The sequence below is a fragment of the Canis aureus genome, chromosome 15 (assembly GCF_053574225.1).
Source record: "Canis aureus isolate CA01 chromosome 15, VMU_Caureus_v.1.0, whole genome shotgun sequence".
NCBI lineage: Eukaryota > Metazoa > Chordata > Mammalia > Carnivora > Canidae > Canis > Canis aureus.
This window is the reverse complement of record NC_135625.1, coordinates 59,494,343-59,518,465: the sequence shown is the minus strand read 5'-3', so window position 1 is coordinate 59,518,465 and position 24,123 is coordinate 59,494,343. Positions and strand designations below refer to the sequence as shown.

At 49.3% G+C, this 24,123-nt stretch overlaps 1 protein-coding gene and 1 long non-coding RNA gene across 4 annotated transcripts in view; both read right to left on the bottom strand.

Annotated features, from left to right (window-relative positions):
• The window catches only part of TBXAS1 (thromboxane A synthase 1), a 162,199-nt gene that overhangs the window by 19,202 nt on the left and 118,874 nt on the right, over positions 1-24,123 (bottom strand). The gene's annotated exons all lie outside the window — the stretch shown is intronic.
• LOC144284939 (uncharacterized) lies at positions 6,069-7,341 on the bottom strand. The gene is made up of 2 exons (XR_013353330.1): positions 7,094-7,341; positions 6,069-7,000 (listed from the first exon to the last, which is right to left on the bottom strand). It is a non-coding gene; the product is annotated as an uncharacterized LOC144284939 (long non-coding RNA).

Below are 24,123 nucleotides of genomic sequence, written 5' to 3'. Positions count from 1 at the left end.
GGAGCGAGAAGGAGCGAGCTGGGCTGGCACGGCACTTCCACAGGCACACTGCAAGAACCAACCACGGGCAGATATGAAGCAATGCCACCGAGCAGCAGCCGTGTGACAAAGGGAAAGCATGTGCTGCTCCTCTAGTTAGTGGGGCGGACCCAGGCCCGATGGTGTAAGGCCTGGGGAGAATGATTTTGAGGCAACACAGGCAAGGATTTTCAAATGACTAGAACTTAATGAAACAGGCAGCCTCTAGGCCCGCTGGAGATTGTCAAAAGCTGTCGCTGAGCATCTGAAAAGGTCGCTGGTGGATATTCATGGATCCCTCATCAGGAGGGGCTGCACGTGGCCCTGTGGGGCCTTCTACGTCTAGGATGGTCCAAAGCATCATGACCACCCCCCCACCCCCACCCCCACCCCGGCTCCCCAGGGACAGCCTGTGACGCTAGCGGATCCCGGAGCACTTGCCGGCAGAGGAGATGTCACACAAAGGTGGAAAGTGATCCCCTTGCTCTAGGTACCCCCACCTCCGCCCCCCCGCAGCCCCATCACTCATTCCCGTGTGCGTCTCCATCACGCAGTCCAAGAGTCAGAGCCCAGGTCACGTACTGTTTGGGGAAATGGTAAACAAAGATAAGAGCTTTAAGCACTGGAATTTATTTTTTATCCACTCGGCCTAAAAGCCACTGCGTGTTAAATTTAGAAGGCTGGCTTCCAGCCCCCTCCCTGCCCTCCTGTTCGCGGCCTGCTCTTTCCCGGCCAGGCTGACCATGGAATAGGAAATGTGTTTGGAAAGCCCGGGCGTCCTTAGAGGCTGCCTGCCTGGATGTTTATAGAAATGTATCATCCGCGGGCCTGGGAGAGAGGGTCACTTCCTCCGATGGCCGGCTCTGCTCCCCATCCCAGCAGCAGCCTCTCTACCCAAATATTTACCCAAACGTCCTCCAGGCAGGGCCATGGTGCTTCTGCCTCGAATGCACGCACCGTTGGTAGGTGAGATGCTCCCCCGGGGAAGCAGCCGCATTTGCAGACCCCCTTACAATTTATTTACAAAGGTCTGCCTCACGCCTGGGAATCTATAATTGAACAGCTCTCTCTATGTAGGTTAAATCCCTTTGCAACCAAGTCCGAGAACCTGTAGAAATCCTTTTGTCGGCCTGGAATTCTGTTGTATTGAATATTGTTGGAAATAAATGAGCCATTGTCTGGGCTGAGAATTTTCTGGTTAGATAGAGATCTCCACTGCGATGCGATTTATTGTGGCAGGGTTTTTTTTTTTTTTTTTTTCCCCCAGCTCATTTTAAATTCCCTATTGCCTGCTCAGTCCATTTTCCTATCTCAGGATAGAAGTGGGGAGGGTTAGGCCCAAGCTGAAAAAAAAAGGAAAAACAGGCTTCTTTGCCCAAGAATGCCATCCAGAGGCCCACATGGAGTCTGATGCCAGATTTTAACGGGGAAGTGCAGGATGTCTGTTGGCTGGTTTCAGGGAAAAGAGTGACCAACCCTGTTAGCTGATGCATGAGTGGGAGGTTAGTCCCAGGACCGTAAAGAGACTCGGAGACTCTGGAGGTCCATGGGTTCAACTCCCTGTCCCCCATGGTATGGGCGAGGACCCACAGCTCAGAGAGGTGTGTGCTCACGAAGGAATGCTCATTTACGGCTCTTACGAAAAATAATTCCCTTAGCCCCACTAAGCTTTAAAATATATCCAGCCCTAGTTATGAGTAAGTTTTTGAAGTTAAAAATTAAAAAAAAACCCATCAGGAGCAATTCACTGTCTTTCTCTTCTATAATCAACTCTTGAGATTTTGAATTTCACGGTCCACAGGCAGATTTGTAAGTGGAGAAGCAGAGATGTGGAATTCAACAGATCTGACTGCAAGGCCGGGGGCAAGTTATGAAGCCTCACCAGGATTTCAGTCTGCTTGTCTGTGAAATGGGGGCAGATCACACCAGGAAGGCTGATAGTGAGGACTCCTCATCAAGTGCCGGTCAGGGTTTCCTGAAGCTCTGTTTGTAATTCTCTCGCTTTGGACAGGAGGTGGCAAGTGCACGTATCAGATTTGCTTGTTTCTAAAAATGCTGGTCAGGGACCAGCTGCAGGTGTGGGGCCGTCCCCACAGACATGGAAATAGTTGTGCCAGTGAGAATTAAGAATTCAGTGGCGCTGCCTTAGGGGAGATGCTGAAAGAGACCCCCATTCCTGTGATCAGAAAAGGAGGAAGGAAGGTACGAGAAGGTAAATCCTAGGACACATGACAGAGGCTCTTAGAGACCTGCCTCAACTCTTCCCTGTGCTAAGAGCCTCGCAGTACACCTCCTGTCCCCTAATAAGATTCCACTCTGCCCAGGAGGAGACAGAAATTTCCAGAGCTTGAGTGGCTTGCCCTAGGCCAGACGTGGGGAGGGCTGGCCTATAGCCAGGGCCTGTTTCCAGGGCCACCTCTTACAGGTGGCCGCAGTGGCTGCCTCGGCACCTCTTGCACCTGATGCGATTTTAGCCCTTGCCCTATTTCTGCAGCTGGCGGCGGTAGTGGAAAGGATTCCTTGCTGAGTGTGGTGGCCTCCACGGTGGCAGAGCCAAGCAAACATGGGCCGCAGAATAACGGCTGACACGAGCTTCCCCATAGTGGGCCTGAGGGCACAACAGAGCGTCCCTCCCTCCCCTTGGAGCAGGAGAACTGGGTTTGGATACAGAAGATGAGGTTCTTGGGGGAACCCCCCCTTTTTTAAAGATTTTATTTATTTACTCACAAGAGACACAGAGAGAGGCAGAGACACAGGCAGAGGGAGAAGCAGGCTCCATGCAGGGAGCCTGATGTGGGACTTGATCCTGGGACTCCAGGATCACGCCCTGGGCCGAAGGCAGGTGCTCAACTGCTGAGCTGCCCAGGCATCCCCCCCCTTTTTTTGTAATTAAATTTGGGAGTGGGGGGAGACTCACTAAATCACAGACTGCCTGGGCCTCAGAGCCTTCATAGTGGTTTCCATTCGGAGGGGCCCAGATGTTGCATTCATGCCTCCGCCTCTGGTCTGCTGGGTGGGGGCTGGAGTCTCAAGGTGAAGGGGGCTGCCAAGGGCCAGGGGGAAGGTTCAGCCAGCCCGGGCCTTTGGGAATGGCCTGGCAGGTGCTCCCCTCGTGCCCCACTACGAGATGTGGGGGGCTCACCTCCCTGCTCACTCTGGGCCATCCTTCTGCTGCCATCCCCTCTGCAGGAGGGGAAGGGGGGGTCACAGGAAGACTCCCCTGCAAGTGAGACCCACACACCCCATCTCTCGGAACGGAGAAGGGTCTCATGGAATGGGAGGCTGAGTTCTCCCAGGCAAGACTTACCCGCCCCCCCCGCCGTCCCCCATCTGCTGGACAAGCCAGACCTGCGGGGACCCCTGAGGCATGCCTCAGAGGCATCCCCTGAGGCTTTAGTTAGGGGTGTCCTGTGGACAGAGCTGCAGGGGTGTCCTGTGGACAGAGCTGCCCGCACGAGCCCTGGGGGGCTTCAACACAGTCCCGACTAGGGGCATAATTTTGTTCATTGTTTTGTTTTTGGTTTTATCCAATACTGGACTGCTCCTCTAATGTAGGACAAAATCCCAAAAAGGTGACTGTGGCCCCATGAACGGACATCACCCCCCCCCACCGAAAACGATTCTGTGTACGCGTTCCTAAATTTATGCTTTTATTTTACATGTTTAAATATCTTTCTACTATCTTTGCTAAGAAGAATTCCAGCTGTCCTTCAGGGGTCCCCTTAGCAACGTCTGGGGCTCCCGTGAGGTTTGCAGGCCACCTCTTCCAGGCTACCGCTGCACCGGGAGTGCGTCCCTGCGCCTGCTGTGTGCCAGCCCTGGCAGAGGGAGAGGGTGCCGTCCGGTGGGCGAGTGGGGGCCCCGGAGGGGGAGGAGCCCTGTGCCCCCCCCAACCCTCCGTGGGAGGGATGCACACAGTGGGGACAGCGGATGGGATGTGGGGGGGGATCAGAAACCCTTCCCGGAGAGGGGGAGGCTTATGCCGAAGCAATTTTCAAAAAGCATTTGTGCTCTTTCACACAGAAACAATAAAAGCGCTTAAACCAGGTTTTGGAGCCGAATTGAACCGGGTTCCTTCACAGGCACGTCGTTTATTGCCGTTTTATTGGAGCGCGTGCTCTCTGCGGTGCCTGCCTCTGCCTCCCGGCCGGGCAGCGCGGCGCTGGCGCGTGTTAATTATGGCCATTTGTTTGGGCCTCGGATCTTCAGGACTCGTTTCTTTTGTCTTCTGTGTCTGCTGCTCCCTGTGGGTGCCGGGTGCGGGGTGCATCCCCCTGTCCCGCAGCGAGGCTCCTCAGAGGGGCTGGACTTAGGGTGGGGGCACTCTGGGGTCCTCGGAGGTGCCACAGGTGACTGTCACATTGGGAGGCCCGGGGCAGGGGCCTGCAGGCTGAGGGATTTTTTCAGGACCGTAGGTCCAGGCAGCCCGGGGTCAGGTCCACAGCCACGGACCAGGCCGGGGAGGAGTTGTGGGCGGGGAGGGGAGCTGGGGTCCCTGGGGACAGAGATGCAGTCCTGAGGAGGTGGGCATGGCTGAGCTGGGCCGGACACGGCTGCCAGGTTGTATTTCCTGGCCATCATAGGGTGACAGCAGATGGCCCCCAGGAGCTCATGGGGCAAGGGCCTTGCTGTTCTATGGGGTCCTGGACAGGAGGTGGGATGACCTCCCAGTGGACAGAAGAGGTGGTGGGATGACCTCCCAGTGGACAGAAGGAGGCCGGACTCCCTAGAGGAGGTGAGGGTCACGTCCTGCCACCCAACGGACAGATCTGAGAAGCAAGCTGCCATCGAGCTGCAGGCTCTTGAGCTGCCACACTCTTCAGGAGCACAGGCTGCTGGTGGCTTTGGTGCCGGAGCTGCCGTAGGCTGCCCATAAGTGCCAGCTCCACGTGTAGGGCTCTGAAAGGGGAGTGGGGTGCTGGGACACGGCACATCCCGGTGCCCCCCTCCAGCTGCCGCCTGCTGCCTGGGTGCTGACCTCCAATGTCTACCCCAGAGCCAAGGCCCTGAGTGAGGGGCAGGAAAGCCAGGCCAGGTGATGTGGGGACCAGAGAAAACAAGCCTGGCCTGGGGGCGGGGCAGACAGTGGAACCAACAGTGTCTTTCGAAGAAGGGCAAGTTCACGGTTACTGAGAGTATTTACTGACCCAAGGCCTGGGGGGCAGGCACAGGGCGAGTTTCACGTGGATCGTTTAGCTGAGTTTCCATTTTACAGATGACAAAACTGAGGCCCGGAGGGCTTTATGTGCAGGGTTGGTAGAAAGAGAGGATGGAGCTTGGTGGAAAGAGGCGGAGTGAGGAAAACCTGAGTCCGCCCAGGTCTAAAGGCGAGGAAGGCAGGCTTGTTCCTCTTCCTCATTCAGGCAGGACACGCAGGGCGGAGCGCCGAGGGGCGATGGAGGCAGATGCTCCGATGCTTCAGGTGGCCAGGAGCACAGAATCGGGCCTGCTTGGGACTGGGGCCCTCAGGCCAGCGCGGGGGGTGGGGTGGGGGGGCGGGGGGTGCTGCGTGGAAGGGCAAGATGCAGGGGGTCCTGAGTGATCGTGAACCCCGGCGGGGAGACAGGGCATGTGCAGGGGGGCCTCGCCCAGCTAAACTGGGAGAAACCCTACGAGGGGCCTCACGGGTCCTCCTGGGTGCCCGGCAAAGTGCTCGGGCTCTCAAGGGCCAGTGTCATCTTGGATGGACGAGGGTGCGTGTGGGTACTCCCTGGGAAAGGAGGTGGGGGGCCTCAGAGAATTCTGCAGCCCTTGCTCTTGGTGTGCTAGATATGGAGACTTTCTGCTTGTCCTGTTCCTGAGCCATGAACCTTTAACCCCCCTGAGCATCTGGAGAGTTCTCTGGCACAGGCCCGTGAGGAGGCCACTGCTCTGCGCTGAAGCCCCTGCCGTGGGCCACCCTGGGGCCCAGGGCTCCTCATCTCAGGTCGCGTGAACCTCTTCTCTCCCTGGCCCCAGCCGGCTCTGGCTTCTTCCCGAAGAGCAGCTGCTCTGAGAATGTCCCTGGGCCAGTGGGGGCTGCCCCCGAGGGTCCTGGCCAGGCCGGTAAGTGTATTTGCAAAGTTTACTGAAAATGGAACAATGCCCAGCTGTTCTCAATTTTTTTTTTCCTAAGGGAAGGGCAGGAGGAAATAGACTCAAATGACAGCAGGAGGAGGGCCCCTGTGGGATTTTCTCAAGGTTCGTTAACCCCACAACGAGCCATCACCTTCCATAGAAATCCTTTTGATATCTGCTCCCTTTGGCCCAGCCCGTGCTATGCTGTGATCTTTCCCCAGTGATCCAAGAAGAGAGAGAGTCTTTTCCAAAAACGGAGACTGGTGGTAGACAGGGTTGAGTCTCTAGTTTGGGAGTGGAGTTTTGTAAAACTGGTCAAATCTCCTTGCTGAGAAAACATTGTTACGGCAGTGCCAGTGCCCCCTGTGCTCCAGGGCGGTCCTGTGGCCCACACCGTCTTCTAGGCCAAGGCCAGGCCGGCCTGGGAAGCCTGTTCTGGTCTTTGGGACCCCACATGACTTAGCTTCCCAATGCAGTTTTTGTTTTTTAAGGTAAATGAAACATAGGGCCATAATCATACGGATTTAGAGCAAGAACGTCTGGGATTCACTTCAGAAGGCTCTTCGTGTTCCTGTGCATCACCTTTCTTTCTGATGAGTACTCTCTGGGAGGATCCCATTATAATCAAACAGGTGCCTTATATGGCTACATGTTACAGGCTCAGAGGCCCCGAAAACCAATTTATGGGGAGTGAAACCAGGAAAGACGGGGTGAGGCTTTACACGTATGTAGCAGGGAAGGAGGCTTTGGTCCCGAACATTCCTGTGCCAGCCAGATGAGTTGGAAACAGCACAACACAGAGCGACGGAAAAGCCATGTGTGGTCTCTGTACCCGCTTGTCGGACTGTCGGGTGGTTTTTGGCCGGAGCACGTTTCCTCTGCTCTGACCCCTTCTGGCCTCTCAGTCGGGGTGTGACTCCAGTCCCTGTTGGGGGGTGGAAGTGAGACTCCAGTTCTGGGGTCCCCCCCGGCCTCTGGGCACTGCTGTGGAAAGTGCAGGGTAGAGCAGCTTCCTCACGAGTTTTGATTCCTACTGGTTCTCAAGCTGAGCTGCACCCTGGAGTCCCCAGGGATCCTGTGATGTCCCTGCAAGAAGCCCTGCAAGCCCTGCCACAGTCAGGGGCTCCATGTCAGCTCTCAGGTGTAACATGAAGCTCCCAGGGCATTGTTTGAGCGCCAGGCTTCTAGAACGTACTAGAAAGTCTAGCTCTGTACAGAGGGCTTGGGGAACTCTTTCAGGTCTGCCCCCTATTTTTTTTTTTAATTTTATTTATTTATGATAGTCATCACAGAGAGAGAGAGGCAGAGACATAGGCAGAGGGAGAAGCAGACTCCATGCAGGGAGCCTGACGTGGGCTTCGATCCTGGGTCTCCAGGATCGCGCCCTGGGCCAAAGGCAGGCGCTAAACCGCTGCGCCACCCAGGGATCCCTCTGCCCCCTATTTCTACATCACACGTCCACCTTGGGAGCCAGTCTTGTTCAGTGGTTAAAAGCACACAGGTGTCACATTGCCTGAGGATGAATTTGTGTCTCACTGCTTACCAGCCGTGTGACCGTGGTCAGCCTCAGTTTCTCACTCAGTACAATGGAGATAATTCTAAGACTCCAAAAAGTTGTAGTGGGCAAAAAGCCTATTCACAGGCAGCACTTGCCCATGCCTGGCAGGCAGTAAGTCTTGGGTGGGTGCACACTACTGCTTAGAGTTGCAGCTGTGTGTGGCTCACCCACATCCATCCTGCTGTCTTCACCCTGGGGGTCCTCCCCTCTGGCCAGCCTCTTTAGACTGACCAACCTCTAGTAGGCCTGACCAACTCTCTGACTTGGTTTCTCCCTGAAGATGTTCCTAGGATGCCCACTTGGCATCTCATGCCATACCTGAAGACTGGCCCTACCATGATACCATGCTGGGAACAGGCTCTTGGATGCTGCCCCAACCCAGGACCTCAGACCCTCAATTGTCTGGCACATGACAGGAAAGGAGATGGGGTTGGATGAACTAGGGTGAGATCAGAGCCAAAGTAGTCCATCCACTCATTCCTTAGGGCCCCTGGGAGGCCCATGGCCATTGGAGCTACTGTGGTGAGTCCCTCTCTATGGAGCTTCCAGTCCAGTGGGAGAGACAGACTAATCCCATACCCAGGAAACCACCAAAGATCTAAGTGTTTGGAAGAAAAGATCTAAAGAGGATAAAGTATGAAGTTGTTTACCCTGCTTTGGAATGCTTGAAGGAGTTAAGTTTTGGGGAGCAAGTAAGAGGAAGTACCTTTCCTAGCTAGTATATTTTAAACTTGTAGGACTTCTTATTCTACAGGGTTACAATAATTGAGATATATTTCAACACATTCAGGGAAGATGACCAGAGAACGGGTTATTAATGGGGCCACCAGTCATCAGAAACCACTCACAGAAGCAGCTACCGTGCCCTCCTCTGCACCATCTGCCGCATCCTGGGCTGGCCCGCCGCTCTGGCTGTATCACCCTCTAGAGGGACCCAGTTAGACTGGAAGGGAGACTTGGATGGCCAGGAGACTTGAAACTCTGCCACATGGAGAAAATATACAGAAGTCAGAGAGGTGTAGTCTCCATCTTGTAAAGGGTCATTCTATGGGGGCGGAGAGTTTGAAGCTACTGGGGGAAGGTATAAGGAAATGGATTTGTGGAAAAATGGTTGGGCCCAGTGGGTGAAACATGGAAGACGTGAGCCCCTCATTCCTGGAGTGACCGCTGGATGATGGGTCTTGAGCCAGGGCCTAGGAGAGGGCCTTCGAGATCAACCAGCAATCGCTGAAATCTTTCCAAGGCCTCAGGTCTTGGTAGTTCGACCATTATTTTGTTGGTCCCTAGCAGAAAATAGTGTCCTGGGGAAATGGGATGTGGAAGGAGCAAGGTTTGTTGCAAGGTAAGGAGGTAGGAAAACTGCCAGGCTGGAAGGGGATCCGGAGTGGCAAGGAAGGGACTGCTGGCCGAGGGGCACGGATGCACATGCCAGGACCTGGGTGGACCAGAGGCACGTGAAGGGACATGTGTCTCCTTAAGACTTCTGGGATGATATCTGGAAATAGGAAGAATCAAAACAATAACAGAATAAAACCAAATGCTTCTGGAGAGCATAGGTGCCAGGCTCCAGGCTAAGTGCTTTCCAGACGTCACCTCATTTAATCAGCCCCAACGGAACGGAGCAGATATGTTTGTTATACCCTTTTAACAGTGGAAGAAACTGAGGTTTAGGCCCATGTGGCTGGTTCAGGGCTTCAGCCTGGCTTTGAGGCAGGGAATCCAACCTGGAGCCTTAGCCATCAGCCCAGCTCCCCTGAGGGTGGAAGAGGATAAATTGGGGAAAGGGCCATGGGAGCTGCAAAATGCTGTCTGAGTCTTGCTAGGAGCATCTTTGTGCATCCCTGAGGAGGTGGCTTGTGGCTCCCTGTGCCCAGTCCTGTGAGTCCTGGTGGGGCCGAGATGAAGCCAAAGGCAAGGTTATTTCACAGGGTGGAGGGAGAGCGCCAAGTTGACTCCTCTGCATAAATGGACTGACTGTTGAGCTAATAAAAATACCAGAAGGAGCCCTGCATTCGGATTCTACAGGCAGGATGGACTCTTGCAGCGCCACACGAGGGGAGGTGGGAGGGGATCCTGGTGGCTCCGTCGGTGAAGTGTCTGCCTTGGGCTCAGGTCACCATCCCAGGATCCTGGGATCAAGCCCCACGTCAGGGAGCCTGCTTCTCCCTCTCCCTCTAGCACTCCCTCTGCTTGTGTTCTCTCTCTCTCTCTCTCTCTCTCTCTCCAATAAATAAATAAATCATTAAAAAAAGAAATGGGAAAAGTGCTCTGGGGACCACAGATGGGGACCACAAATTACTTTGGAATTTGTCATCACGACTAGGACTAAAGGATGTGTGGAGTGAATGGACATAGGATCTAGAGGATGGTAAACTGAATGGTTATCAGATTCCAGAAAGTTCTGAAAGTGGTTTGAAAATCTAGACTTAGTATGTGAGAAAAATATAGTGTATACACGATATCTCTGGGAGTGATGTCTTTTTCCTGCCAGCGTACTTGTTTGCGGGCACCTCCGCTCAGCAGACCTCCATGCCCCGACGGCAGAGCCTAGGAGTTAGAGCAAGAAGACTTGAGCTCTTCCAGTCTGCATTTGCTGTGTGATCCTGAGAAAGGGTCTTAGCCTCTCTGAACCTATGTTTTCTCAATTCCAAAAGGGAACATTTGTAAGAGATACTCTATTCAACTTCATAGATTAGGGAGAACCAACGGTAGCAAGTAATAATAACCATTTTGAGGTCTTTCTTACATCTCAGACAATGCCTGTCTCAGGGGAGAGCCCATCGAATATGTACTGTAAAGGTCTCCAGGGACACCAAAATAGTGGGACAAAGTTGGGGTCAGAAGGGAAGTAAGATGCTAAAGATCAAAGGGTAAGTGCCAAGATGAATTAATTTAAATGTGGATGTGTCAAATGGATGCCACAAGCAGGAATATAATCAGTTTGGATCAGCAATGCTATAAATCTTGGGGGTTTTAGAATATAAAGTGATAACAAAATGGTTTAGAAGTACTAAAACTAGGTAAAAAAAAAATGCAGATCCCAGAATGTCTATTCTTACTTGGAGATTGAGAAAGTAAATGCTGGAAAGTGTGATAGAATGAAATCAGGGACGCAGGCTTGAGAGTTGGGAGACCTAAGTTTTATTCCTAGTTTAGCAATTAGTGAAATGGACTTGGAAAGTCAGTTAACCGATCAGACACATTTCCTCATTTGTATAGTGGGTTTTTAAAAAAATCTCTTCGTTTACTTTCCTGAGCTATAAAACCCTCTAACCCAGTGTTTTTCAAAATCTGGGCTATGATGCCTTAGGGAATTGTGAATTCAATTTAGGGGATTAAGGCCAGCATTTTAAAAAAGGAAATAGAATGGAATAGAGCACAGAATATATCACACATATACATATCGTTTCATGCATCCGGACGGGGCTGATTTAGAAAATACGTTTCTTAAGATGCTTTATGATCAAAAAGTTTGAAAACCATCGCTCTAACACTTCTAGTGCTGCCAGGAAAACTCAGATATGCTACCTACCTCAGTTTCCCCCTCTGTACTGGTACCTCCACAATCTGATCCCTTTGACTTCACATAAAGACACCAAAGGCCCAGATGCCAGCACCCTTCTCTACACAACACCCCTTCTCCCCGCTGGGAGCACATAGCTGGTAGGGGATAAGGTGTTTATGAAGAAGAATACAGTTGCCAGATTTAAAATAAAAATAGAAGCCTTCAGTTAACAGTGAATTTCAGCTATACGATGAATCATTTTTTAGTATAAGTATGTCCCAAATATTGCCCGAGACATGCTCACACTAGGAAACATACAGTGTTTATCAGAGATTTAAATTTAACCAGCCCCCTGTATTTTATGTGGCAACCCTAAGTAAGTAATAAATAAAGAGCAAACAGGAAGGAAAGTTTGCAAAGATTATGACTTTAAGTGCCCAAACTACAAAACTTTGTGCCTTAATATGATCATAAATTAACAGCTGTATTGTATTATGCAAATTTATGTTAAGTTATTCACTATCTGTCATCATGCTCCAATAAAAATTGTATATATGACATTTAGAAAAAAAATGGCATCTTCTGATAAGAGTTTTGTGTTGCATTTTGGTGGTGCTGATTACCTTTGGCTCGCTTGAATATGCCACAGCCACATCAGTGCAGGGCCAGGGGCTTTGTGAGGGGCTCACTGAATTACTTATGGTCTGTCTAGATCCTCGAGAACAATCCCAGGGAGTGGCCAGGGGCTGCTTTCCCTCCTCCATTTTCACGTCTTTCAGATGAAATGCAGGTCAGTGGTGAAATAGCAGGAGAGAACCTTCCTGCCTTTCCTCTAGAAGTTGGCCATTTCCCACCGGTAAGCACTGTGCAGTGTGAAGGTTAGCCTAACTGGACGAGCAGGATTTGGTTTTTCATCTCTGTGCCTTCACATTGCCGGGTGATTATACACAAAGGGAAAAAAGCAATTTCTGTTGTTTTCTTTCTACAGCCTCACTATAGAAATGTCCACCAGTTGAGTAATTTAACATTTAGAGAATTATATGCTTAAACATTAGAGGCTGATTTGCTTAATTTTTTTCACTGATGACCGTCACCCTCTTGGAGACTTCTGGTATGCCACCAGCATTTTTTCTTTCTTTCAGCTTCTATGATTTTTTTTTTTAATTGTGGAATATTGTCAATGCAAGAAATGCCAGTGTCTGTTCTGGAAGGGTGGGAGGAGTAAAATCTCGCTAAGGGCATATTACATCCCCAGAGCTGAAGCTTAGCGGACAGGGAGCAGATGGCTTTGAGGAATATTTGAGGAATGCCAGGCCAGGCTTGGAAGACAGGCTGTTTGCAGCAGGAATTACCAGGAGGAAGGCAGGTGAGGGCTGTACAGTTAAAAGGGGACTCTTTGTTCATCCAGAAGAGAAAACACAGACACTGTCATGCCGGAAGCCGTACCAGGCTTGCTCTCCCACCACAAGTGTGGACTCTTGCTGCTCCAAGGATGGAGTGTAGGGGCAAGGGCACCCTGGCTACTCTAGGTCTTAAGAGAGAGGACGACAGGCAGAGATCTGGAGTCAAGAGACCACACCCAGATAGCCTGATCTTGGGTGGTCTCCTAAAGCTCCCTGCCTCAGTTTCCTCATCTGTAAAACAAAGGGATTAGATTGAATCATCTCTAAGTTTCTTGCAACTCCAGCTATCATTCATTCATTCATCCAGCACTGAGCCCCTACCATGTACCTGGATGTGATGACAGATCATTGCGCTCATGATGCCAGCAGCTGAGTTTTCTAGGGGTCAACAAGCAGAAGCGTGTCATCCTGCCTAAGAGAAGCACAAGGAGAAGGAAGAAGAGAGGGAGACGGGGGAGGAGGGGATATGATATGAAATTCTTTCTAAGGTTGCTGACTCCCGATTTTCTGAAAATGGCTGAGAAAGACAAATCCCTGGGGGGGGGGGGGGGAAGGAGGAATCTTGCTTTCTCGGTCACTGGCTTTCCCAGCTGAGAAGGCAAAGCTCTCTAATGACCCGACATGGACAATGAGGAGGAGGTGCTCCTTTCTGGAAATGACTCTCCAACATGGAGCACCAGCAGGGATGCCTTAAACCGATGGACCACTTCACCTGACTCACATGGAAATGAATGAACCAATCAGAAGAAATGTGCATCGCAGCTTCAAAGGTTGTCAAGTGTGATATAGGAAATCAGATTTGGAGGCATGGGTGGTGTTTTCATCCTTCCTTCCAGTTGTAGAAAAGAAAAGCAGGTATAGACACATAACAGGATACTGTTTAGATGCCGGCAAGGGGACAGGATTTGTTTTGCTGGATTATGGCCTGTCTCACCAGAAATCTCATGAAGCCTGAGAAGGGTGTTTGTCAGGATACCCACAGACCTTATTAAGTGGGCTTTAAGCTAAAATTTGAGGGACAGGGAGAAAAATGCTACCAGATACAATGATAAATGACAGGTTTGACATATGAATTATTCCCGAGAGGAGAAACTGTCTGTCTGAAACCCAAGAAACAGAATGAATAGAGGGATTCTGATATGGTGGATTTTATGTAGAAAAAATTATTTTACATGGAAATATTGATAGAATTTTAGTTTAAGACACCCAAGGGCAGATGAGGAGAATGTAAATTTATTGGATATTAAGTAAAAAGAAACCATATACTTCTTGGCTTAGGGTTTTTTCCTTTCTTTTGCTATAGATTTTTATGTTGTTTGATCTGTTTATTGGTGGTTGAAGTACATTAATTAATTTTTTATAGTGAAGTCTGACATATCGTGATTGAGTAGGATTTCTTCGTTCCTCAAAGCCAAAGATCTAAGCAGAAAATGCCATTTATTCTGATAATGACCTTAAGTACTTGGTGTTAGAAGACAAGGAGAGGATCACCCAAGAGAGGAAGAGAAGTGACTCTGGGAACTTCCTGACATCCTGAGAGAGACCTGGCTATCACAGTGCTAACATAATGGTCCTAAATGTGTCTGACTGTGTGTTAACCCACTTTGGCCAACCATCTGCTCTCATAGAACAATCTACTATGGACCTACTGGTCATTCCCAAGACAGCACCAAGGAACCAGGAGCTAGTAGATCTGAGTTCACAGGCAGGCTCTCTTTCTACCTTGAGCCATTCACTTAATCTCTGAGTTTCAATTCCCTAATCTTTAAGGAAATATTTTCTATACTTGGAAATACTGACTTGGTTGTTGGAATGAGTTGGCCCAGGACCAGGCACAGAATAGGTGTTCAATGAATTGTAATTCTTATTATTATTTCCATCATCATTATTATCAATATTATTTGATATTGAATACTTGATCCCAAAGGATCACTCCTTGATAAAAACAAATTAGAAACATGGTGTTTCTTCAGCAGACTTTGTTAAATAACGAAATTCACAAAAACAGCAGTTAGAACTGGCCACAGGTTAGAGATTGAGGTAAGGACGACAGAGAGTACCCCCTGTAATCATGTGAGTGACTCACAATGACTCAAGCCCAGAAAAAAACTGCCAGATGGTACATGTGACATGGAACTTGAGGCACTTCCACTTGATGTTTCTAAGAGATTTCTAATTTACGTAATAAACTTGGTTCACAGGGCCCATTTCTTTACAGAGTTAGGTCAGATTTATTTAACACATAAAATTATTATGAATAATTATGGCGCTCCATAAATGTTTACTGTTATGATGATGATGGTAGTGACCACATCATTAGTAGCTTTCAGGCCTACAAATCACTGAATTTGCAGCCAGGCTGGGGAATCATTAAATGAGATTTTCAGAGAAAGGTGAGAGGATGAAAAAGAGAGAGAGAGAGGAGAGACATGCTCTGGGCAGCCAGAAACACATTCCCTCCATTCTGAGATAACATATGGCCTGAGTGAACTTCCCTGGGCCTCACTTGTCTTGTCCAGAAGATGGAGAAACAGCCCTTTCCACCCTGGAGGTGGGGCACGGACCAGATGACCTCTGGGTTTGGGATCCTCCAGGTCTACAGATCATAATTTTAAGAGGTGCCTTCAAAGAGGCTGTTCTGCTGAATGTTCCAGAACAATCATCTCGTGGCTCTCACCAGGCAATGCTTTTGTTTCTTGGCTCTCTGGATGGGTTGGATAGATCTAAACCATAACACAATCACAGAAAACCTACTATTTCCTGCTGACCAAATGAGTGACATCTAAAGAAGTGAAAAGCAAGTCCAATAATTATGCAGAGTATTTATAAAGTTAGTCCTGTCCTTAATTATGCAATCCAAGGTCACTGCTAATGCTAAGTTTGCAGATATACCTCATGGGAACACGGCACCGGCCCTTCGGCCTGGCTGCAGCTTAGCATCACCTGGGGACTTTTAAAGAAGCATGATGCCCAGCCTTGCTGCAGCCAACTACATTACAATCACTGGGGGTGGATCCCAAACATCTGTGGTTTCTAGTAAGTTCTCAATGGCAGGGAATAGCCCCCGCTGCTCTTGGGCCTTGATTTGCACATGGCCTTCAGTCCCAGTGGCTGCGTGGATAGTAGAAGGAATTGCTAAGAGGTCTCTGGTTGCCTGAGGAGTCTGCCTACAGGTGGCCTGGGATCTATCTGCTCTATAACCCAGGCCTCGGTCTACTTCATTCAGAGACCCAGGGGATTTGGGGAGCACTCTCTGTAGTCCTCAGAGGGGACCATGGCAGATCAGGGAGGAGTTGGGCAGGAAGAGCATCCTTCTGAGACAGAAGGCAGGCAGCACCCCCATAGTGTCAAGATGAGTAAAATGGCCCTTGGCAGCTGTTAACAACTGCTTCCAGCCAGGCAAGCATCAAGTCTGGTGCCCAAGAGAGACCCAGGGAGAGGGAGGACAGAGCTCCCTTTCTACTGTGGCACAGTCAAGAGCAGAAGAGGGCCAGGTTGGTGATTAGGCTGCAAGACAAATGTCTCAGATGGACATTTCATGCTCTTCACCAAAAAACACAATGAAAATGAATCACAAGGAAATGCAACTAATGGGAAATTCCAGGGTCATGGAACCCAAAGAGAAAGCCTGCGATGGCTGGAGAACTCTACAATACGTGAGACAGGATCAGTGTCCCAGAAAAAGTGAGAAAAGCACTGAGAACAGTGTCTGTGGAGGGAGAAAGCAGCCCTGGGATATGATGTTTGTTTCAGGAACATTCCTGCTTCAGAGGGTAGGCATCTAGGGAGGCAGGTCAGTGAAGAAGCTGCCCAAATACTCTTCATCTTGAACTGTATGGACCGGAGAAAGAGCATTTATAGACTCAGAGAATGGACCTTGAACCTGTCCCAGAAGGGGGGTGGCAGGGGGCGGGGAAGCCACTACAAACCCAAGACCTTCCAGGCAAACTTATCCTTAGAGCAGAGAGCCAGGATGACAGGCCAAAGATGGTGCAGACAAAGGTGACAGACAAGGGTGTGTGCCCCCATCTGCTTGACAACTGACATCTTCTCAGTACCATGAAAGTGTGGTACAGACATAGCTACAAGCGCCCCCACCCCCAAAGAGGCATCCCAGAAGCCCCCCTTTCTTGAAGTGCTGGAGCCATGACCCACACCATCAGGAGGACGCCCCTTTATTGAGTCACTGAACACAAGAGACAATGCTGAGAACCGAGACTAAGCGGATAGGAGGTGTGAGTTCCGATCCAAGCGAGGCCCCTTCCTAGTGTAGAACCCTTAACGAGTTATCTTCTCAGTGCTTCTGTGTCAACTTGGTTAGACCACAGTACCTATAGTGAATCAAACGCTATCTCAGCGTGGCTGTGAAGATTTTCTGTAGATGTGGACATTGGACAATCAGTTGACTTTGAGTAAAGATGACCTTCGATAATGTGGATGAGCCTCATCCGATCGGTTAAAGGCCCTGAGAGCAAACACTGAGGTTTCCTGGAGAAGAATAAATTCTGTTTCAAGATTGCAGCTTTGAATCCAGACTGAGTTTCCAGACTGCGGGCCTGCCTTCCAGAGTTTGGACATGCCAGCCCCCACAATCAAAGGAGTCCATTCCTTAAGATCTCTCTCTCTCTCTCTCTGTCTCCTCTCTGTCTCCCCCCTTCCCCCATTGGTTCTGCTCCTCTGGAGATCGCTGGCTGATATAGCTTCTCTTTCTTCATCGATTAAATGAGAGTGGTGGTAGTTCAACTCATCGGGTTGTGAGAGTCGAGTCTAGTATGTAAAGTACCTAGCTTAGGGCCTGCCATATAAACATTCAAGCATCATCATTGTCATCACTGCCAGTGAAGAAGTCTGGTTCAGTCCCTTCCTTTCATAGGTAAGGAAACTGAGGCACAGAAAGGGAGATGAGAGTACAATGTGCCTGTGCAAAGGCCCTGTGACCACAGTCATACCGGGGTTCATTCACTTAATCCTCGAGACAACCTTATAAGCAACATACTGTTGTTATTCCTATTTTACAGACAGGAAGAAGGAGGAACAGAGATTATGATGTCAGTCCTCCATGTCACACTGCGAGGGAGTGGCAGCTCGGTGCCTCCGTGGGCGCCACTGGCACTCAGGTTTTGGGGTTCCCTCTTCTGGGTGGTGGTGCCCCTTGGTCAGAGAAAAGTCTGGAAGTAGTTGGGAGCCCATCCCCCAGTGAGAGCTTCTTGACTGCTCCCAGCAGGTGAACCGGCAAGAGGCGGGGCCTGTCGCCAGGCAGGGGGTGAGAACTGCCTTCGAGGGATGGGGGCCCCCAAATAGTGATTGACAAGGCTGGGATACCTCGTTAAGCCATTTTCATGAAAAAGTTTGTGCTTTGCCATGAAGCATCCTCCCCCCGGATCTCCCTCTCTTCCTCAGCCACTTGAACCAGTTTCTCTTCCTCAGCCACTTGAACCAGTTTCTCATCGAGTTGAAGTTCTCGCCTATAGCTAAGGAGGTGAGGAGTTTGTCCTCTGCCTTCCAGTCTTAAATTACTAATTAAAATGTCTTGGAGACTAAGCCCATTGCAAAAAGAGCCTGGGTGGCTTTCTAAAGCTTCTTGTTCATAACCAGAGGGAAGTTGATTCTCTTCTCATCTTTATAATAAGGATTCTTTTCGCGGGGTATCTGTTTTATGCTTCCTACAGCTCTGGCCCCAGTTCAGTCCCAGCAGGGGGAGGCCAGTGGAGTTTAATTACATTCCTCCTATAGGGAACGTTCAAGGAATGAGGCTTTGAAAAACAACTTGTGCCACGAAAAAGAAAAAAAAAAAATCAAATTAAGCGAGTGAGAAACAGGCATTGCCTTTTGTGTCCTAGAGACCCAATCTAAATATTTAAATTTTAAAGACAGAATTCTAAGTGCTTAACTTTATAAACCTTACACATTGCAATTCATCGGGGAGTCAAACATCCCTTCTGATCTGGAATATTCATATGCTTGGGCTAACAGGCTCGTGTGGTTGCTATCTTCACACATACCATATTCAACTGTAAAACAAAATGCTAAAAAAACCCCAAAACCAAAAAACAAATGCAACACACACAAAACACCCAAAATAAAACATAATGCTGCCTACAGTCCCGAGGCAGCATACACTTAGCAGAAAACAGAGTAAATTGAATGTCTTGGCCACAAGCAAACATTTTAGAAAGGTCCCTATTCTCTGCTGACTTCCCCATTTCCCACCATCCTCTCTCCATCTCTGAGCTGTCCAGTCACTGGCACCTCATGGGGGGGAAGTGCCCCCCACCCCAGGCCGGAGCTACCGATTTGCGGACTCTTGTAGACAAATACCATGAGCCGAGAGAGGAGTAGAAGTAGAACAAGTAGGCAAGTGGGCAGACGATTAACCGAGGCAGATTTCAACTCGGTGTAAGGATAAGGTAGTAAGTTCCTGGGAGTGTTCGAGCAGAGTGGCCCGATCTTGTGTCAGACAGAGGTCTGTCCTGGGTAGGAGGCTGCTCTAGACACCCCATAAGATCCCCTCGGAGGCTAAGAGCCCAGGATCCCTCTGTTCCTGGGCATGAGCTTCTGGGCCCCACGGGAGCCCTGTGGTAGCACAGTCACAGCCCTGTAGACGGCGGGATGCTGCCTTCATCTGCCCACATCTCCCTCGGCAGCGGCCTTGTCTCTCTGACTCCCGTCTACCTCCTTCCTTTCAGGGTGCAGGAACCACGTTTTCTCCCATGCACCCTCCTATACCCTTCCCCCAACTCAAATTTGCTTTCATTTCATCTGCAGTTAGAAAAGAAGGGGCAAACGTGATTCGTTCATTGTCTCACCCCACGCCTATCCATCACGAGCCTGCTACGTGCCAGGCACTGTTGGATGCCCTGGGAGGTACCAGTGTGCCCAGCAGACAAGCCCTCACCCTCATGAGGCTCGAATCCTCGTGGGGACTTGCTTATGCTGCTCCTCCCAAGAGTAAGGGGCATTTTAATAATGTTGGATACCATGTTGGATCAGAGGAAGGACCTCCGAATGCTGAGATTTTAAACCTAGTGATGAGTGGCTGGACAAAGGAGCAGGAGTCTTCATCTTGTCTTTTTGTACCAGATGATGCCATTCTGAAGTTTTTGCTCAATTGGGGTCAGAATGGCTTTGGTCAATAGAGTCCAGTGAAGTTAAAAAAAAAAAAAAAAAGTGTGTGTGTGTTTCTTCTTTTATTCCAAAAGCGAATTGTTGGGAATACAGCCCATACCTTTGATGTTTTAAGAGCCCATAATGTGAGCAATAGTTAAATAAACGAGCCATTCAGTTGAGAATCTAGCTCAGTGCCAAGAGGACCCACAGAACGAGGAGCTTCACCTGTGCGGTCCACTTTCCCAAGTTTATTTTTAATTCTTGCTTTTCGGGATTGATGTGTACCGACCCCACCAGCTTATTTGCTTAGCAAAGCTTGGCCCCTCTAGAGGCCCAGATATTGAATATAAAATACTCGGAGTTGCCACATGAAAGGCACCAAATATATGCTGACTGGTGTGGCCTGTTCCCCGAGGAGCCTCTCCTTGCAAGTCGCCTCCCCCTCAGCCGAGCCTCAATTGCTCTGTGGGGACTCAGGTTGGGGGGGGCAGGTGCTTGGAGCATTAATTGCTAAAAATTCAAAGTGCTGACCTGCTAAGCAAGGAAGCTGAGGAAAAAAGTCTGCAAGTCCTTTCTGCTCTTCAACCTGCCTCTCACTTGGTCGCCCCCATTGCCCTAATTTGGGATATCACTGTACAAAATTCAGGTTTCTGGGGTGGCCAGGGGCTCCCCCAAGGGCAGTGGGTCAGGAGGTGGAGCAGGGAAGCTTCTGTGGCTCTCTGATCTGGGGTCTGGAGCCAGAACAAGGGAAAGGGTAAGGAGAGTAAATAGTGTTGTGTACTTTGGGGAGAGAGGAGAAGAGACATAAAGGGAGCAAGATGGGGCATCTGGGTGGCTCAGTGGTTGAGCGTCTGCCTTTGGCTCAGGTGTGATCTCGGGTCCTGGGATGGAGTCCCGCATTGGGCTCCTCGCAGGGAGTCTGCTTCTTCTTCTGCCTATGTCTCTGTGTTTCTCATGGGTTAATAAATAAAATATTTTTTTAAAAAAAGAAAGGAAGGGAGCAGGGTGAGAAGGAGAGAAAAGACAAGAAATCAATGGAGTTTCTCAGAGTTCCTGGATGGTGCGAGGCCTGGGGATTGGCTGTGACTGCTGAGGCCCATGGGAGTGGCTCAAAATCAGGGAGTGTGGGCATGGGCTCTGGGCATCTCCAAGCAATGGGGAAGGGTTTAGAGCCCTTGGTGGGGGCACATGGAGGTCTTGGCACTGGGCCGCAGTCATGCATAGCACACACGGTCCCTACCTTCCTGCAGGTGTCCCCAAGGAAAGAATGGGCCAGTGACCTAGATCATGAAGATCTTCGTGTGTATGTAGTAACAATCACATGGGCAGTTAAAAACTGGGGCTACCATCTTCTCATCCAGGGTAATGGGTCACCCCGCTTTGGGGACTCTTGAGTTGACTTGTCTTGAGTTGTTTTCCTTCCTGGAGCTGGTACATTCATAGCAGTGGCCACAAAAGATGACTTCCAGGATGGAGTTCTAGGTACACAGAGAGGGCCCAGAGCACAGAGTTCTAGGGCTCAGAGAGGCCCCTCTTGTAGGTTGTCAAGACTTCTCTAATATTAGCTACAGGGATGCCAGGGAGGGGTGAGAGAAACTTGTTCTTTAGGTCAGACACTTCCAGAATGGAGGACAGAAAGTGGACAAGCTGGACACGTTCCAAGGTTCCCCTCATTGCAGCTCCTACATGTGCAGTGAAAATAGTGCAGATTTTGCTCCAGGCCCCAGGGGAAGAGCATCACGGGAGTTCTCTTTGACCACAGTACTTCTACATGGACTCTCAACTGGAGACTCTTAAAACTACCATATACCATCTGATCTAGGGGGAGCTCCCTGCTGAAAAGATCCAGTCCACTGGGTACCTGTTAGAGGTGGTAGGTCTCCAGTCTACACATATATCCTGAGAGGAGGCTCTGGTTGCTTCCTTCATTCGCCTTGAAAATGACTTGGCATCTACCCAGAAGCTCCGCCTAGCTTCCCACCTTGGAGAAAACTATTTAAGGAAGCAAGATTTAGGATTATAGGCAGTACACTCCTAAAGACATACCCAGGATGGGGAGATTCCCACATCACTGTCTCTCTCACTCAGTAAAGTGAGAGTGGCATCGTTCTCTTTGGAATGATTTTGAAACTGTTTTAACAGAAGGTAAATTATTGTGGAGTATCAGAGCTCTATCATTAGGGATAAGCACTTGCTACCTATAGCACAACTGGGGGAGATGCAGGATTTAGGGTTTGGAACAAGGCCGCTGGCAGTGTGGGCTGTGGATTGTGGCATCAGCATCACCTGGGAGCTTGCTGGAGATGTGGAATCTCAGGCACCCCATGAAACTTCCGTGGTCTTTTGCCGTGAATCTGGCCATGCTAGTATCACTGTTCTTGTCTTTGGATTTTTTTTAAAAGATTTTAATTTATTTATGAGAGACACACAGAGAGAGAGAGCGAGAGAGAGAGAGAGAGAGAGAGAGAGAGAAACATAGGCAGAGGGAGAAGCAGGCTCCCTGTGGGGAGCCCGATGCAGGACTCAATCCCAGGACCCCGGGATCACACCCTGAGCCAAAGGCAGATACTCAACCATTGAGCCACCCAGGATTTTGGTTTAACTTTAGGGCTGTAGGCTGTTCTGAGTTCCTGCCTCTTTCCTTGTACCTCTCAGCTTTGTGTTCTGTTGTACTGTTACAGGATCTGTGGGGAAGGGCTGCCGTGTGAAGGAGTCGATGAGGACACTTGAGCTTATTCCTCCTAAAATGTCAGACAGCAGGACTCAAGCAGACCTGAGCAAAGTGGAGAAACCTGCCCAATGGGAAAAAAAAAACCCATTTCGAGTTTTTCACTTGAATCTTTTTTTTTTTTTTTCCATTTGAATCTTAAAGTCAGCTATGCCCTACTCCCAGTGTGAAGATGACAGACCCTGAATATTCACCCTGGGTATGATCCAAACTGGGAGATTTTTTTTTTCATAGTGAGGATGGATTTGTGTTAAGCTACTCACATTTCTTTTACTCAACCCTCCTCCTGTGACAAAGGATGTATATTTATGAAACAGCTGGTTGGGGGCAAAATGGCTTCTTTTTTGTGTGTGGCCACAAAATATGTTTTTTTTTTTTTCTTTGAGATCCTCTGGCTGTTTCAAGGAACAAATCCTCAACCTTGCTCACATTAGCAGCGTGAGCTAATCAGCTGAAATACCCAGCATGGAATGCTTTTATCCTTAAGAGAAAAAGAAAGAGCAAGTTGTATTTTAATTAGATATTTATAATGGTTACAAAGCAGCTCTTCAAGAGAAGTTTTAAGAATCTGGCCTTCCTTCTAAGGCGTAACTGTGTTCAAATTATCCTAAAGAGGGGCTGTATATCCATCCAGCCCAATTTGTGATAAATCTACAACTGGGTTCTGCACAGCAGATTTATAACAACAATTAAACAGAAGGAAAATGGGTCATAAATTTTAGCTGGCACAGTCCAGCACCAAAGAGAAGAAAAGAGAATGCTTTGGCCAGATCAAAAGTCAATAATTTCCACATAAAGTGCTAGAGCTATAGCAAAAACAATTTATATGGAAAGAAGCTGTTTGTTTGTTTTTTTTCTCCTGTTTTTTTCAAAATTAGATATTGGAGAACACAATGAAGCATCAACATTACAAAGACCTTATTAAATAATTGGTGTGCTTTCTCAATTTTATGAGTGGTGCAAGCAGTACAAACCTCTCCCAGCTCCTCAGTGCTCGAATTTAGGGAAGGTACCTCCCCTTCAGTCTGACTAAGGAATTATGGGGCAACGGGAGAGTCTTCCAAGAGATTGGGTGACTTTGAAACGTTTTAAGCGCGATTTTGGTGGTGGAATGAGAGGAAGGGAAGCCAGAACAAATTCCAAAGCCAGATGATTTGGAAGAAAACACATGTGTCTCTGGAACGAAGCAACCTAGAGGCATGAATTATAAAGTGGATTATAACCATATTATAAATGGAAACAGAAATCCATGCCCCGAAAGGAGAAAGAGGTTAAGGCCACTTGGCTCAGAACAGGTGGCAGGAGATGGAGTATTACTGGACAGAACGTGTGAGTTTGTAAAACACGTATCAAGATAATCTTCACTGGGGAGGGAAGACCCTCAAGTATTCCTACGCCTGCCAGAAGTTTGGTTCTGCTAAAAGTAGCGCGCATGAAATTATGGACTTTCGCCGCTGACAATTTCACATCTTGACTGGCAAGGGGTACAGGGAGGCCAACTGCCACCCACTGTAGCCGCACCGATAAGGAAGCACTGACTGGCTCTGTGGCAATCACAGGACACCTGGTATGACGTGGCCTCCCCGTTCACAACAAGCACCTAAGAGCGGGCCGGACGCAGGATTTAGAAGCCGGAAGAGCGGGCAGCGCTGGGGGCCGTTGGACTTGCACCCGTGACTCCGGAAAGCTGGGTGTTAAAAATCCAGCGGAAAGGAGTGTGCGGTTGCATGACAAGAAATTTGAAAGT